This window comes from Macrobrachium rosenbergii, chromosome 41, assembly GCF_040412425.1.
Source record: "Macrobrachium rosenbergii isolate ZJJX-2024 chromosome 41, ASM4041242v1, whole genome shotgun sequence".
Taxonomy (NCBI): domain Eukaryota; kingdom Metazoa; phylum Arthropoda; class Malacostraca; order Decapoda; family Palaemonidae; genus Macrobrachium; species Macrobrachium rosenbergii.
In genome coordinates, this window is record NC_089781.1 from 28,990,128 (window position 1) to 29,002,688 (window position 12,561).

Consider the following 12,561-nt stretch of genomic DNA (forward strand, 5'->3'; position numbering starts at 1 on the left):
TTGTTGTGCTGGGAGGCAACAGAAAGATGGTAGGGATCTCTCAGTGGAGCAATCTCTTCGTGAATCTTCATGAAGAAAAGAGTGAAGAGCACATTCCGTCCCGATCACTCACACCCAAGGCTAAGCTCGCCTACCAATACATCCCCACCGGGAATGTACCTGGCTAAATGAGTTATCAAGTGCACTATAGAACACTCGAGTACCTGCAAACGTCGACACATGAAACAGGAGGAAAAAAGGATTCCCTCTTGTTTGTCAACATATGCCACTACAGTAAACACCCTGTATTCGCGGGGATGCATACCACACCCCCAACGAATAGCTAAAATCCGCGAATACTTAAAACCCCTCTAAAAACACTTAGAACTGCCTGTTTTGATAGTTCAAACATAAAAAAAACTCCAAAAATGCTTACACCTGAGTATTTTGATAAGTGTTATCACAAAAAGTGCATTTAGTCATGAAAATTATATGAAAATACAGTAATTAGTGAATATTTTTCAGTGAAAAATACCGCAACTGGGTGAATTTTCCACGAATAAAGTGTATATATGTTCCATAGAAAAATCCCCGAATAGGTGAGTCCGCGAATCGTGAGAACGCGAATATGGGGGGTTTACTATACTGAGGTTTTGTTGTTCAACAAAACCACTGCGTGTCGCAAAACTCATCCTGAATTTTCAGAAGGCCAAAAGGCTGCCTTGAGTTCAGGATGTTGATGGGAAGGTACTAATTGCCTTGGTCATACACCTTCAAGGCAAAGTCCTGCAGGTGTGTGCCTATTCCCCGATCGGTGAATCCGGCAGTAGACAGACGATGTGAGGAGAATATGAAAGCATATTCGAAGGTTCCTTCAATCAAGCATTAGCCTAACTCTTTCCTCATACTTCGAAGAGGAAAGAAGAATGGAGGAATGGAAGCAGACCACCTTCATTCTCCACCATGGGGAAGCTCCTACAAGATGACAGGATACCAAGACGATTAGCTCTACCCGGGCTGGCATTTTCCGAATCGGGAGCAGGGGAGAGGAAGCAGGATGGAAGTTTGATGAAAAGAATTCCAGAGACCCAAGGGAAGTAGATACTTCTCCGAAGGAACCCATTCCCAGGTCTCCGCAATGTCGCTGCCAGGTCCAGAGACTCAATAAGTATCATTTCATCCAGGCATCTGCTGTAGGAGAACTTCTGCCCAGTCGATACTTCTTTCTCTCTTCCCTTCTGCCTTCCTCCTTTATGGAAAAGAGGGTGGAAAGAGACACAGTTATGCACAATTTTCCAGAAGAGAAGAAGAGGGCTATAAGTTCCACAATCTTCTTCCGAAGCCTGGGACTTCTTAGAAGTTGAGGGGGGCTGGCTTGAACTTAAGGCTGAATCAAGATGACTAAGACCCAAAGGTCTTGGCCACTGTCAAAAGGACAAGGCAGTGCCCTGATATGAACCTTGATTACTGCGGTATCTGGCAAATCTCTGAAAGAGAAAGGCAGAACCAAGCAAAGATTCATTCCCAAGGGTCGAGCCAACCCGGGACCTATGAAACCGGAGATCCGAATTAGGACAAAGTCGTCCTTCTTAGCACCAGAATTGCCCACAGATTGCCGTCTGGTATTGGAAGACCCGCCCCCGGACAGGACCAGTCTCCAGAAGGCAGGGTTCTTTCCAGGAATGGTTGTATCCAAGGAGAGAAAGCCTGTAAGTGAAGGATCGTGGATCCATCAGGAGACTGCCTGGAGGAAACCAGTAGGTGTCCTCCAAGATCGACGCCTCTCATTGCGGAAGAGAATACCCTTCATGGCAAGAAGAAGCAGAGAGAGAACCCAGTCCCGGTGAAACAGTGTCAGAACAACCTGCAGTCGGCAAGACCCTCCGAGACAAGAATAATTCATACTCTGTCGAGGCAGGGGAGGAGCTTGGTGTCTCAACCTGAATGAATTCCTTGTCCAAGAGAAGTATTCATCTGGTCGAGAACACCCTCGCAAGCAAGGACCGTGGCGGCCCCCGAAACTCTTGGCCCCTTCGGGAACTGCAAGGGTTGCGAGTGATGAAGATTATTCATTGGGGGAGCCACGGTCCTGTCCTGGGGATCCTCACGCTAATGAACTGACGAGAAGTTCTCCGAGAAACGAGGGCGATTGCAACTTGAAGAGGAAAACCCTCGCTGCTTCTGAAACGTGAAACTCCTGTACCTCCTTCTTGGAGGGAGACCTTGACAGATCCCAGGAAACCCTCCTCGGTTACCTGGCTGTGCTACAAGACAATCAGGTGACCAACACCCAGAGCAAGCCAGGCAGCCGAACTCTGAAGAAAGACAAATTTGTCAAAGCTCTCTCTGTCCGTCTCACACCTCTTGAAACAGCTGAGAGGAAAAGAGAGCCCCTACCTGTCCTGACAGTAAGACCAGCAGGAGAGGCGGACCGTGAGCGATAATCAACCGAAGGAGATTACTGCCACACAGGGGAAGAAGAGCACTTGTGCCGTGGCAAAGCGGTTTCCTGGGAAGAGCAGAAAGTTCACTCGAGCAGTGCTGAGAACCCGATTCGGAAAAACCGAGCGGGGCCAGACCGAGCCGATCACGCAAACGCGTTCAAGACTGGGTGGTAAGTGGTGGACTAGAAGGCAAGCGGGGTGAGCCAAGCAGAGCCAGTCTCGCAAATGTGTCCAGGGGCTGGGTGGGGTGAGCAAGCTGAGCGAGCCGAGCCAATCACATGAACGCAATCGGAACTGGGCAGGGCAGAGCTCATCTGCCGTGAACTAGCACTAATTTCCCAAACTCTAAACTCCTTCGAAGCCAAGGCCCCTCCAAAAGAAGGTTTAAAGGGGAACTCTGTGTCTGCTATCCTGCATTCTTGAACCCTAAGGTTCAAGACACGGGGATGAAACGCGGCCAAGCAACCGAAGCAGCTGGTGGACAGTATCGAGATATCTGGGTGTCTCGGCACTTTCTCTCGTCCTGTGCCTCTCACCAGGAAAGCACTCGTGATTCATAGAATTCGAGCGACCTGTTTTCGGTTACATAAGAAATCGAAAAGAGCCAGGCACAGAACCAGTCTTAGATGCAGACTTCTAAGACTGGCAACGAAATGCGAGACACCTGACGAGAATGCGAATCGGTTCCCGCCCAAGGGTGGTTAGAGCCAACGAGAGAAACTTGTCTCCCGGAAGAGTGTCAGTCCCTTAGAAGTCCCGCAGGACTCCCAAAGGGAATCTCTTCCCTGCTCCTTCTGGTGTTCGAACCGATAAGGTCGAGACACCAGGCTGGGAACCCGACCGAGAACTGGTAAGCACCGGGGAGCGCTTGTAGTGCTGGCAGGAAGACCTGAGACACCTGGGTGCCTTGGCACTTTCTCTCGCGCTGCTCCCAAACTGGGATGGGGAGAGTACTCTCCAGACCAGATCGGGATACTTGATATTCCACAGAATCTCGAGCAGTCGGAGTGGCTCGCAAACAAGCGCCCGAAGCAGCATCCATCATGGAGGCGGAACCTCTAGGACTGAGAACAGGAGCGCAAACCGAGGTCTGCACAACCATGGCTCCTGAAACACAAAACCCAGGAGTATGTGAATCGGTTCCCGAACCCGAAGGTCGGGAAGAGCCAACGAGAGACCCACTGCCTCCTCGGAAGGAGGCAGTCCCTAGACGTCCAAGGGCATCAAGGGGTAAGAAGCTGCCTTCCTCTCCTTTGGCCGACAGAGGTCTATCCAGTTCCTGTGAGCCCCTCGAACCTTGGGAGAGGAAGGGACGAGGCAGCAGAAGACGAAATCGAAGATAAGTTGAAGAAGACTGTGGCTACTTCCACAGGGTGACTTCCTTCACCTTCACTCCGACATCTACAGGATGGTGGACATGAAACATCATAACCTCCAGGGCAGCTAGGCAGGATCACAACAGAAGCAGCCAAGGACACAACCACCAGGAGAAGCAGCAGGCACAATCAGGACAGCCAATGCAGGACCTACGGAAGCGGTTCGGAAGGCAGGGGCTACAGCAACAGCTAGGAACGTCACGTGAACGTTACCAGCAGCGACAGAAACAATCAGGACGGCTGCAGCAGGGGACCAGGAAGAGCTGCCCAGAGACTGTTGCCAAGTTAACAGCAGCATAACACAGGAAACAGCAGGAGCTGACGGACCACAGATATGCCAGAGGCAGTACCACAGCATACATGAAGGCCAGCAATAACAGCAATTGATCCACATCGGCAGGAACAGAGTCGGAATGATCCCGACATGGAACTATGCCATTCCAATCAGGTACTGTGGTTAATCCAGAAGCAACACTATATGAATGTCCGGACTCCTTCGTGCAAAGATATCCCAACTGAGATATCCAGCCAACTACTGCTATGCCTACGATGCTCCTGCCAAACTGAAAGAAAAAGCAAAGATGATTAGTAGAGGGAGACGCCTCTCGCTCCAAGGGGAACTGCCCTACGCAGCAAAAGGCGGCCCCTGAGAAGAGGTAGCCAGACTGCCTGCGCCCTCCCCTCTCGAAGAGGCAAAGGAGAGATAAGGAAGAACCTACAAGGAGAGAGAAGGAAGGGGGGTAGGCCACCAAGGGTGTCGTGGAAGCGAAACTTACCGACAATGCTCGCAACCCACCACCCACACCTCTCCATAGTGCAGGCGGCGAAAACAACACTCAGCATAAGTAGAGGGTGGGAGCCCAAGAAGGGGAGTGAACTTGTTACCTCCCAATCAATGTAGGGGAGCGAAGATATTATGTCCCAATCTAATATCTCCGAACGTACAGGGGAACACCTTCAGTATCTAAATAAAAGGCTACTGGAAGGGAAGCATTACCACTCGGTTATGCCCCTCTTAATACGCCCTTGGTCATCAAACCCAAGACACAGAGGCAGGGGAACGATGGCTTATGCATGGCTATCACAAATCGTGGGTTTGTATATTAATAAACATCAAACACACGTAATATATACACAAAAATACAGAAAGATCCCACTGGGATAATAAAGAACTTAACGACAGTCAGGGAAAGAGATCTGTACACACGTCTGCAGCTCATGACAGCCGAAAGCAAACTGGAATGTTTACATCAGGTGGGTATTCCCCCGCCTACCTGAAGGTAGTTACTGCCTAACCACCTTGTTCAAGAGTTTAACAGCCGTGTCCAGCTTCGCCATAAGTAATTCCCAATGTAAAGGAACGATGGTTTGTATTGTGTCGGAACAAATACAATACAGTATGACCCAGGTCTAAGACTTACATGATCAACTCCAATTATTCGAGAGGATAAAAAGAGTATGGAACCTAATGATTTTAACCTTAATGATCAATTAAAGTAAGCAGTTCATTTGTTTTTCTAGGTAAATTAGTATTCCGAAAAGTGAGGATTTTGACCTACATCCAATAAGGTGACGCCTAGACCAGTCAACATGTCCAGTGTTCAATGGAGGGTCATGGGGGAGCAGGGGAATCTCCCCAGCCTATATCAGGTTAGGGCCAGGCAAGGTCTAGTTAGGTCATGGCACAATGCCCTAAGTGAGGTTACGTTAAGCTTCTTTTGGTTAGGTAGTATATATCTAATGCCATACCACGCATCCAAATAGAAACTTAGTCCGACCAGTTTGCATTCTTACACTATGGTCAGGAATGCAGAAATTACTCTACAATGGCAACCATATGGTTTTAAAAACATCTGATCAAGATCAAAAGTTAGTATTACTCTTATTCCTGATATGTGCTGTTTCACCTGAGCACCAAAAACCTGTTTTTTGGCAGCTTTTTGCAACATTTTTTACCAACCATACGTTGATCGATCATCCTGCAAGGCTCCTGTTTGAAGTTAAAGTAGGTTGTCATAATAGAACCAAAATAAGATGTGAGTATGAAAAAATATATATTAATTCTCTAATGATTTAGAAACTAGCACTATAGGTTAGATTAAGTTGAGGTTATTTTGTGGGGGGGCCAGTTATTGCTGAACAACATGTATGTAGCACCACCCAAGGTTAGAAAGATTTATGGTTAACCTATGACACACTAAGTTACCTTAGGCTAATGAGATTGGTTACCCTATGCTGTTTTATTCGGTGGATCTAAGCAGTAGCTCCGCGGCGGTGATTTCCTTCTAACTTGACTTTTCTACAGTTTTTTGGTTGCTAATTATAGATTTACCTTCAATTTTTGTCGCACAAATGTAATTAACCTGTAATTAATCCCTGAAGCCCATTCAACAAGGGGTTTCTATATGCAATCTTCACAAGACAGAGCACGGGTACGTCTGTTTGGAATGGTTCATATCCCATCCGGCAAGTGTAATAACTTGTTAAAGTATGGGTACCGCCGCCCCCGGGCCAGTACTAAACACGGCGAAGGGACATTCCATTTGGCCGACAACAAACAAATGCACTGCCAGTATCAAAAGCCCTAAAAGTGTAAAAAAACCCAGTTTCCAAGGTAAAAACAGGCGCGGAGCTAATACTTAGAATTACCGTTGGTAATTCTAAGCCGGCTGTCCGCGGTGAGCCAGACTATGGCAATTGACGTTTTCCTATGTTATTTTACTTGCTTTACAAGAATTTAAAGTAATATTTTGTCGGCCGGCTGTAACTAAGCTGTCATTGACCTTTGAAGACTACGCGACTTGAATTGCCTAACACAGGGTAGGTCTAAGCCAGCATTCATGACAAGCCCCCACCCCTCCATAGCTAATACGGCAAAATTGTAACCAGTAAACACCCTAAAAATACCAACATAACGCATTGCCTAGAGGTGTTTACTGGTTACAATTTTGCCGTATTAGCTATGGAGGAGGGGGCTTGCTGGAGTGCCGGGTTAGACCTACCCTGCGTTAGGTAATTCAAGTCGTGTAGTCTTCAAAGGTCATTAACAGTTTAGTTACAACCGGGCGACAAAATATTACTTTAAATTCTTGTAAAGCAAGTAAAATAACATAGTAAAACACCAATTGCCACAATCTAGCTCACCGTGGACAGCTGGCTTAGAATTACCTTACCGTTTTATTCTTTACTAAGCTTGTTTCCAAATTCCTCCCATCTTTTGATGTTTCCTGTGGTAGAACTGAAGACTAGCCTACTGCTGCTGACTAGGCCTACCCTAGGGCTCACAATTAAGTTAGGGGGACAGTGCAGAATAGGGGGTCACACATTACTTAGGAGGGTCCGGGGCGTGGAGGCCCCCTCACCCACCAACTAGTTAGGAAACGAACCCCCTAGGTTAGGTTAGCAGCCTAGGCCTAAAGGTAATCTGGTCAGGACGGGCTACATTCCCTCTGAAATACCTAAAACAAAAATGCCTACTGGAAGTAGCCTACAGTAGCCCTAACCCCCTGCTCTGCATTCGCTCCAAACGTCAAAATCATGTTTAAAATACCACGTTAAAAATCACATCACTAATACAACCGTGCCTCTTCCAAAATTAAGCTAGTCCAGCATGTAGCTGCGGTAGGGTCAAAAGTACCATGAACTTTCCCCGTTTCTAAACTTACTAATAATTTTTATGTATCCTCAATACTGTAACTAGCATTAGTTATCCTTACCTACTGTTCGACGTTAAAAGCACTATCGCATAATCGCAAATACAACACAACTGACAAGTTGTTACGAATTTAACAGCAGAGAAACAGCCTTTTCACAATCACTTATTCTCCTGACGTTCGTTGTTGTTGTTACATCATTCTGGATAACCTGAAATACCGAGCTCTGTGAGAGGCTCCGATGAGCAAAGTTCATTGTTACAATAAAGATGAAGACTGTAACGTATGCCATCTTTGTTAGTCTTATTTTATCCATTTATTTCTGAAATTTTTTTTTTAGTGTTACAGCAGTGGATTGTCCACCTCATTACCATAACAGTGTTACAACACGAAGCGTGGTCTTAGTATTTTACCAAGACTACGTTTCACTCTTAGAACCGTTCCTTGATTTCGTAAGAATTCTAATGTTAAGGTGATTTCGTTTTTCAAGCATATAAAATGTGGTGATAAAATGTACTTCCGTCAGTTTTTTTTTTTTTTTTTTTTGCAACATTAGAAAGTTCCTTGCGGGAATCATAACTACTTTACCGTTCAGTATAGGCTGTCAAAGATCTTGCAACCAAGATTTTGATTGTATGAGATTTAGGCTGGCAAGCCAAGAACTGGGATAGGCCTACTTGCGGAGTTGAGTCATTCAGCACTTGAGACAGTGAAAAGAGGGAGTTGGAGTGGTTGGATAGCAAGAGAGGACGATCCAGAAAATAAAGGAAATGAAGTAAAAGGATCTTAAGGTGGATTAAAAAGCACCAAGTGGTGTGAAGATAGGACCGATATCATATATCTCGTTTTTAGGGATAAGTTATTCGAATTATAAAACTGCCTAGTGTGGGACTATGGAGTTTGTTAACTTTAGGCTATACTGTAACAATGTAAATATCGTATCTTCTTTAATGATATCGTACTGACTAAATTAATGTGAATCAAGTGACAGGTTACGTGTTGAATCTTTTATTGTCTGGAAATTTTAAGTTTTCCTGTCAGATATGTTTCTATATGGTCACTTGCTGGGATCACCTTTACTTTTCATATTATTTTAACTTGTTATATTTTTACTATTTGTCCATTCTATGCCTTCTCTGCAATCGGCGTTAACTATTCTCACTATTGTGCTCGGAACATGCACTGAAATGACATAAAGCCCTCAGCACTTTCACGTTTTATTCAGTAACTTTGGCCTCTAAGTTGTCGTTACTCTTTATTAAATGAGTTAATGACATGCACAATCTAGTTTATTTCACATTTCTTACAATATCGGGCGGGTCACAAATCAAAGCACAACAAAGGTTATTACCTAAGTAAAGTTCGTCACCGCTTTACAGCAAGGCAATGGATGAATTATATATCTTTCTACAATATTTGCAAGTAAATATCTGTGTATACGAATGAAATCAAATCACAATCTAACCCAAACCAAAATATGGACAGCAAAACAAAAAGAAGAATGCCTTTCTTCATAAACACATATTCAGCAATGTTGTATTTTTGTAGTATCAGCATCCCCTTAGTTTTATGTTACAAAATGGTTCCACGAAATACAACTGCAAAAGCAAACACCTTAACGTAGAGATAAACGGCACTGAGAGTTCTCATTAGTGTTTATAGGGTCGCAGCTAGTACTACTACTGTTGATGCTGTTGGCAGTGTCGATGCTGTTGTTCAACTAAAATTGGAAACTGTGGGTTTTTGTGTTTAACAACATCTCGGAGAAAAGTAGAAAAATAACAGTCGGTTCCAATTTTAAGGTTTAGTATAAACTGTATGCTGATGACACTTAGTTCTATTTTCCTGTCGAAACGGTAGAAGACACCATTAGTAAAATTAATGCAATAATGAAAGATATCAAGAAATGGATGTCAGCGAAGAAATTGAAACTTAATGAAGACAAAACTACGAAAACATGAACGCTTCAAAAGAATAACTATTGGTTCGTCAAAAAAAAAATTGTAGCAGCAGTGAGGATCTTAGAAGCATTTATTTATTGATAATAAATTGTCGATGAAAAACCATATATTGCATATTACAAAAACCTGTAACTATCATATCAGAAACATTGCATTTATTAGAAAATACCTAAACGAAGATACTCTGAAAACAGCAATTTGCAATCAGATGCTTTCGAGGTTTGATTACTGCAACGTTATATACTACGGTCTCCCTAACTACCTACTAAGAAAATTGCAAGGAGTACAAAATAGAGCCGCCAGGTTAATAAAAGGGCTACATTCCCCTGATAGAATGACCCCAGCACTAATTGAGTTACATTGGCTCCCAGTAAAAGCTAGAATAGAATCTAAAATACTACTTACAGCCTTTAAAGCACTAAAATGTGATGAACCAACATATCTGAGAAACTGCTTAAGCTTCTTTAGACCCCAAATGAATATTGTAACCAGACATGCAAGTGAAGCATACAGTCTAGGCTATTTGAACCTATAACAAATTGTAAGTCAGGTGAGAGAGCATTTGTACACTACGCACCAAGACTATACAGCAAAATACCGCATGAAGTGAAGAGCATACAAGAAGAATGCAAATTTAAAAAGGAACTAAAGACTCTCCTATTCTGCAGGAGCTACGATACTGACGAGAAAATGCTGAAAGCCAATTATAAAATATAAGAAGCACCTTACTTTTGAAAACGTACATGGACCCGCCAGAGAGGGAATTATCCCTGTGGAGGGCTGTACATAAAACCAAACAAAGTGAAACAAAGTGAAAGTGTATGTACTGCATTCTTCAAACGCCCTGACGAGTAAATTTGTTGGTATCAATCGCAACATTCAGTGTACTGATTTTTTAAAGCGTTATGCTATTAGGTTTTTCCAAACTAAATCTGTGTCTGGTGGGAGGTTTGTAGAGCTTTAATTACAACAATCACTGGGTGGGGTATCTCTAAATGATGCAGTTATGCAACACTTATTTCTTATGTTTATCTCACGATTTATTAAGTTATTTGCTTATTCTATACAATGATAATACTGTACTTTACTGTACAAGAAATATTATTTAGCAGTAGCAATGCTGTTCCAGCAAACTGCAAGTAACTGTTTATGTCATGTAAGTTATGGAAATTTAATGTACACTCGGCAAGAAAAGTGAGGATAGTTTTCATTAGATTTCGTTCATCGAATTTTAAATTTTTTCTTAAAGAAAACACATTATCTCGGTAAATTTACTATAGAATATGAAAATGCAATGCAAATTATATCATATATATTAAATCTGCAAAACATAAACGTTGAGATACTTAAAACCACCATGGATGTCCGAAGTAATCAGAATTTCTCAGATGACTTCATTCATAGAGATATAAAAGATAGTGTATGGATATCTCGGTGTAGTACTGTTTATCAGAACGGCAATATTTACTCGTTTTCCGTTATGAACAGGCTTATTATTGCATCATCATATGAGGTAATGATAATTTATTTAAGTTTTACACATTCATATTTATATTTCGCGGTGTTAAAGGTCAGCTGGAATTAATGGCAGTAAATGATGTGACAGCTAGGGTAGGTTGACCAAATCTATTTAAATCCGCAAGAGTGTTCTCTATGATGTGCGGAGTAGCGGGAAAACACAAGTAACTGGATGTTTCTTGACGTTGCCATAGTTTCTCTCTCTCTCCATTGCTAAAACATACTATACAAATATAGTATCGCTCTCTCTCTAAAAGAAAAAATAATAAAATGAGTAGCTCTACATATAGGCCTAGGCTTATACAACAGCAACTCTCTCTCTCTCCATTGCTAAAACATACTATACAAATATAGTATCGCTCAATCTCTACATGAAAAAAAAAATAATGAAATTAGTAGCTCTACATATAGGCCTAGGCTTACACAACAGCAACTCTCTCTCTCTCATCATAACATTGCATTCGTTCCTTTATTGTTCCCCATGTTTTTCGTTGGACATTGCTCAACTTTAACTCTTGATTTCATTATGGAAGATCGCGTTTCCGGTTACGCAAGCATTCCGTTCATTGTGGTGTCATAAATTCATTTGTGTAAGGTTAGTTGGTAGGTTATGTCGAAAAATTTTTATTTTGCTCAGAAATGTCGCTGCAAATTACAACTTGAACGAATACTGTAAAGCTTACTATTGCATTTAAGTATCAATGATTTCAGAATCGTAGAATATGATTGAAAGTTATAGGAGGTCAAGCAAAAAGCAAACACATTAAGACTGAGGCTCCTCCCCCTTCTAAAGTTGCCAGATGTTGCATTAATCAGCAATATATGTCCAAAGATTAAAAAAACTGTATCCTCACTTTGCTTGGAGAGCAGTTGCCAACTGCAGGGACTCGGTTGTTTACACTGTAGTAATTGAGAAGCTCTTCCACAACAGACCACAGCTCATCAGGAACCAAGTAGCTCCAATACCTCACACGTTGCAAGAGGTTATTGAGAAAGTGGAGTGATGGACTCTTCACTATGATTACTGCAGGGAGTCATGTGTATATGCTTTGATTTCTCTATGCCTTCCACTGACATACGGAGTTGAATAGTGAACTTAGCACCACATTCACCAGCACTTAAGACTTTTGGAATACTCTTCCTTCTTGACCCATGCAGATCAAAGCCATGTAAAACTAGTGTTCCCACTGATGAATAAACATACAGTACTGAACTGTCTTCATGCAATGTAGATTTAAAGCCAAAAATAAACTTATTCATAATGGAAAGGTTAATTGATTGGGAAAGTGAAATCAAAGACCTCAGAGACGTTTCAGTAACATGACCTTATCTTTAAGACAACCCAATGATAATAAAAAACTATCTTCAGTAAATATCCCACGGTGCTAATGCCAATGAACAGGTAAAAGGGGAGGATTGGTTGTTTAACAACTGAGACGTCCGTCACTTTATCCTTAGAAAAATTAATAATAGCAATATAATGCATCTCTGACAGTGACATTACAACTGTCTTTACTATGAAAAAGTGTAAACCAACTGGAAACTGATGTGTTCATTCATAAAATTCTATGTACTGTATTAATAGCTATAATTATCTGTTTGTTGGGAAGGGTATTCATTTTATAAAGGG

General features: G+C 42.5%; 1 protein-coding gene across 7 annotated transcripts in view; it reads right to left on the reverse strand.

The window, feature by feature from the left end:
- LOC136826775 (protein Abitram-like) overlaps positions 1–9,186 on the reverse strand; it is a 55,697-nt gene extending 46,511 nt beyond the window's left edge. Inside the window, exon 1 of one of the 7 annotated variants that reach the window (XM_067084212.1) lies at positions 9,067–9,186. The gene's annotated coding sequence lies outside the window, so the exon portion shown is untranslated. Of the gene's footprint in view, positions 1–7,349; positions 7,372–7,515; positions 7,702–8,040; positions 8,062–9,066 lie in introns of those variants that run through there. The other 6 variants (XM_067084206.1, XM_067084214.1, XM_067084204.1 and 3 more) reach the window with 6 other exon arrangements.
- Positions 9,187–12,561: the final 3,375 nt, after the last annotated feature.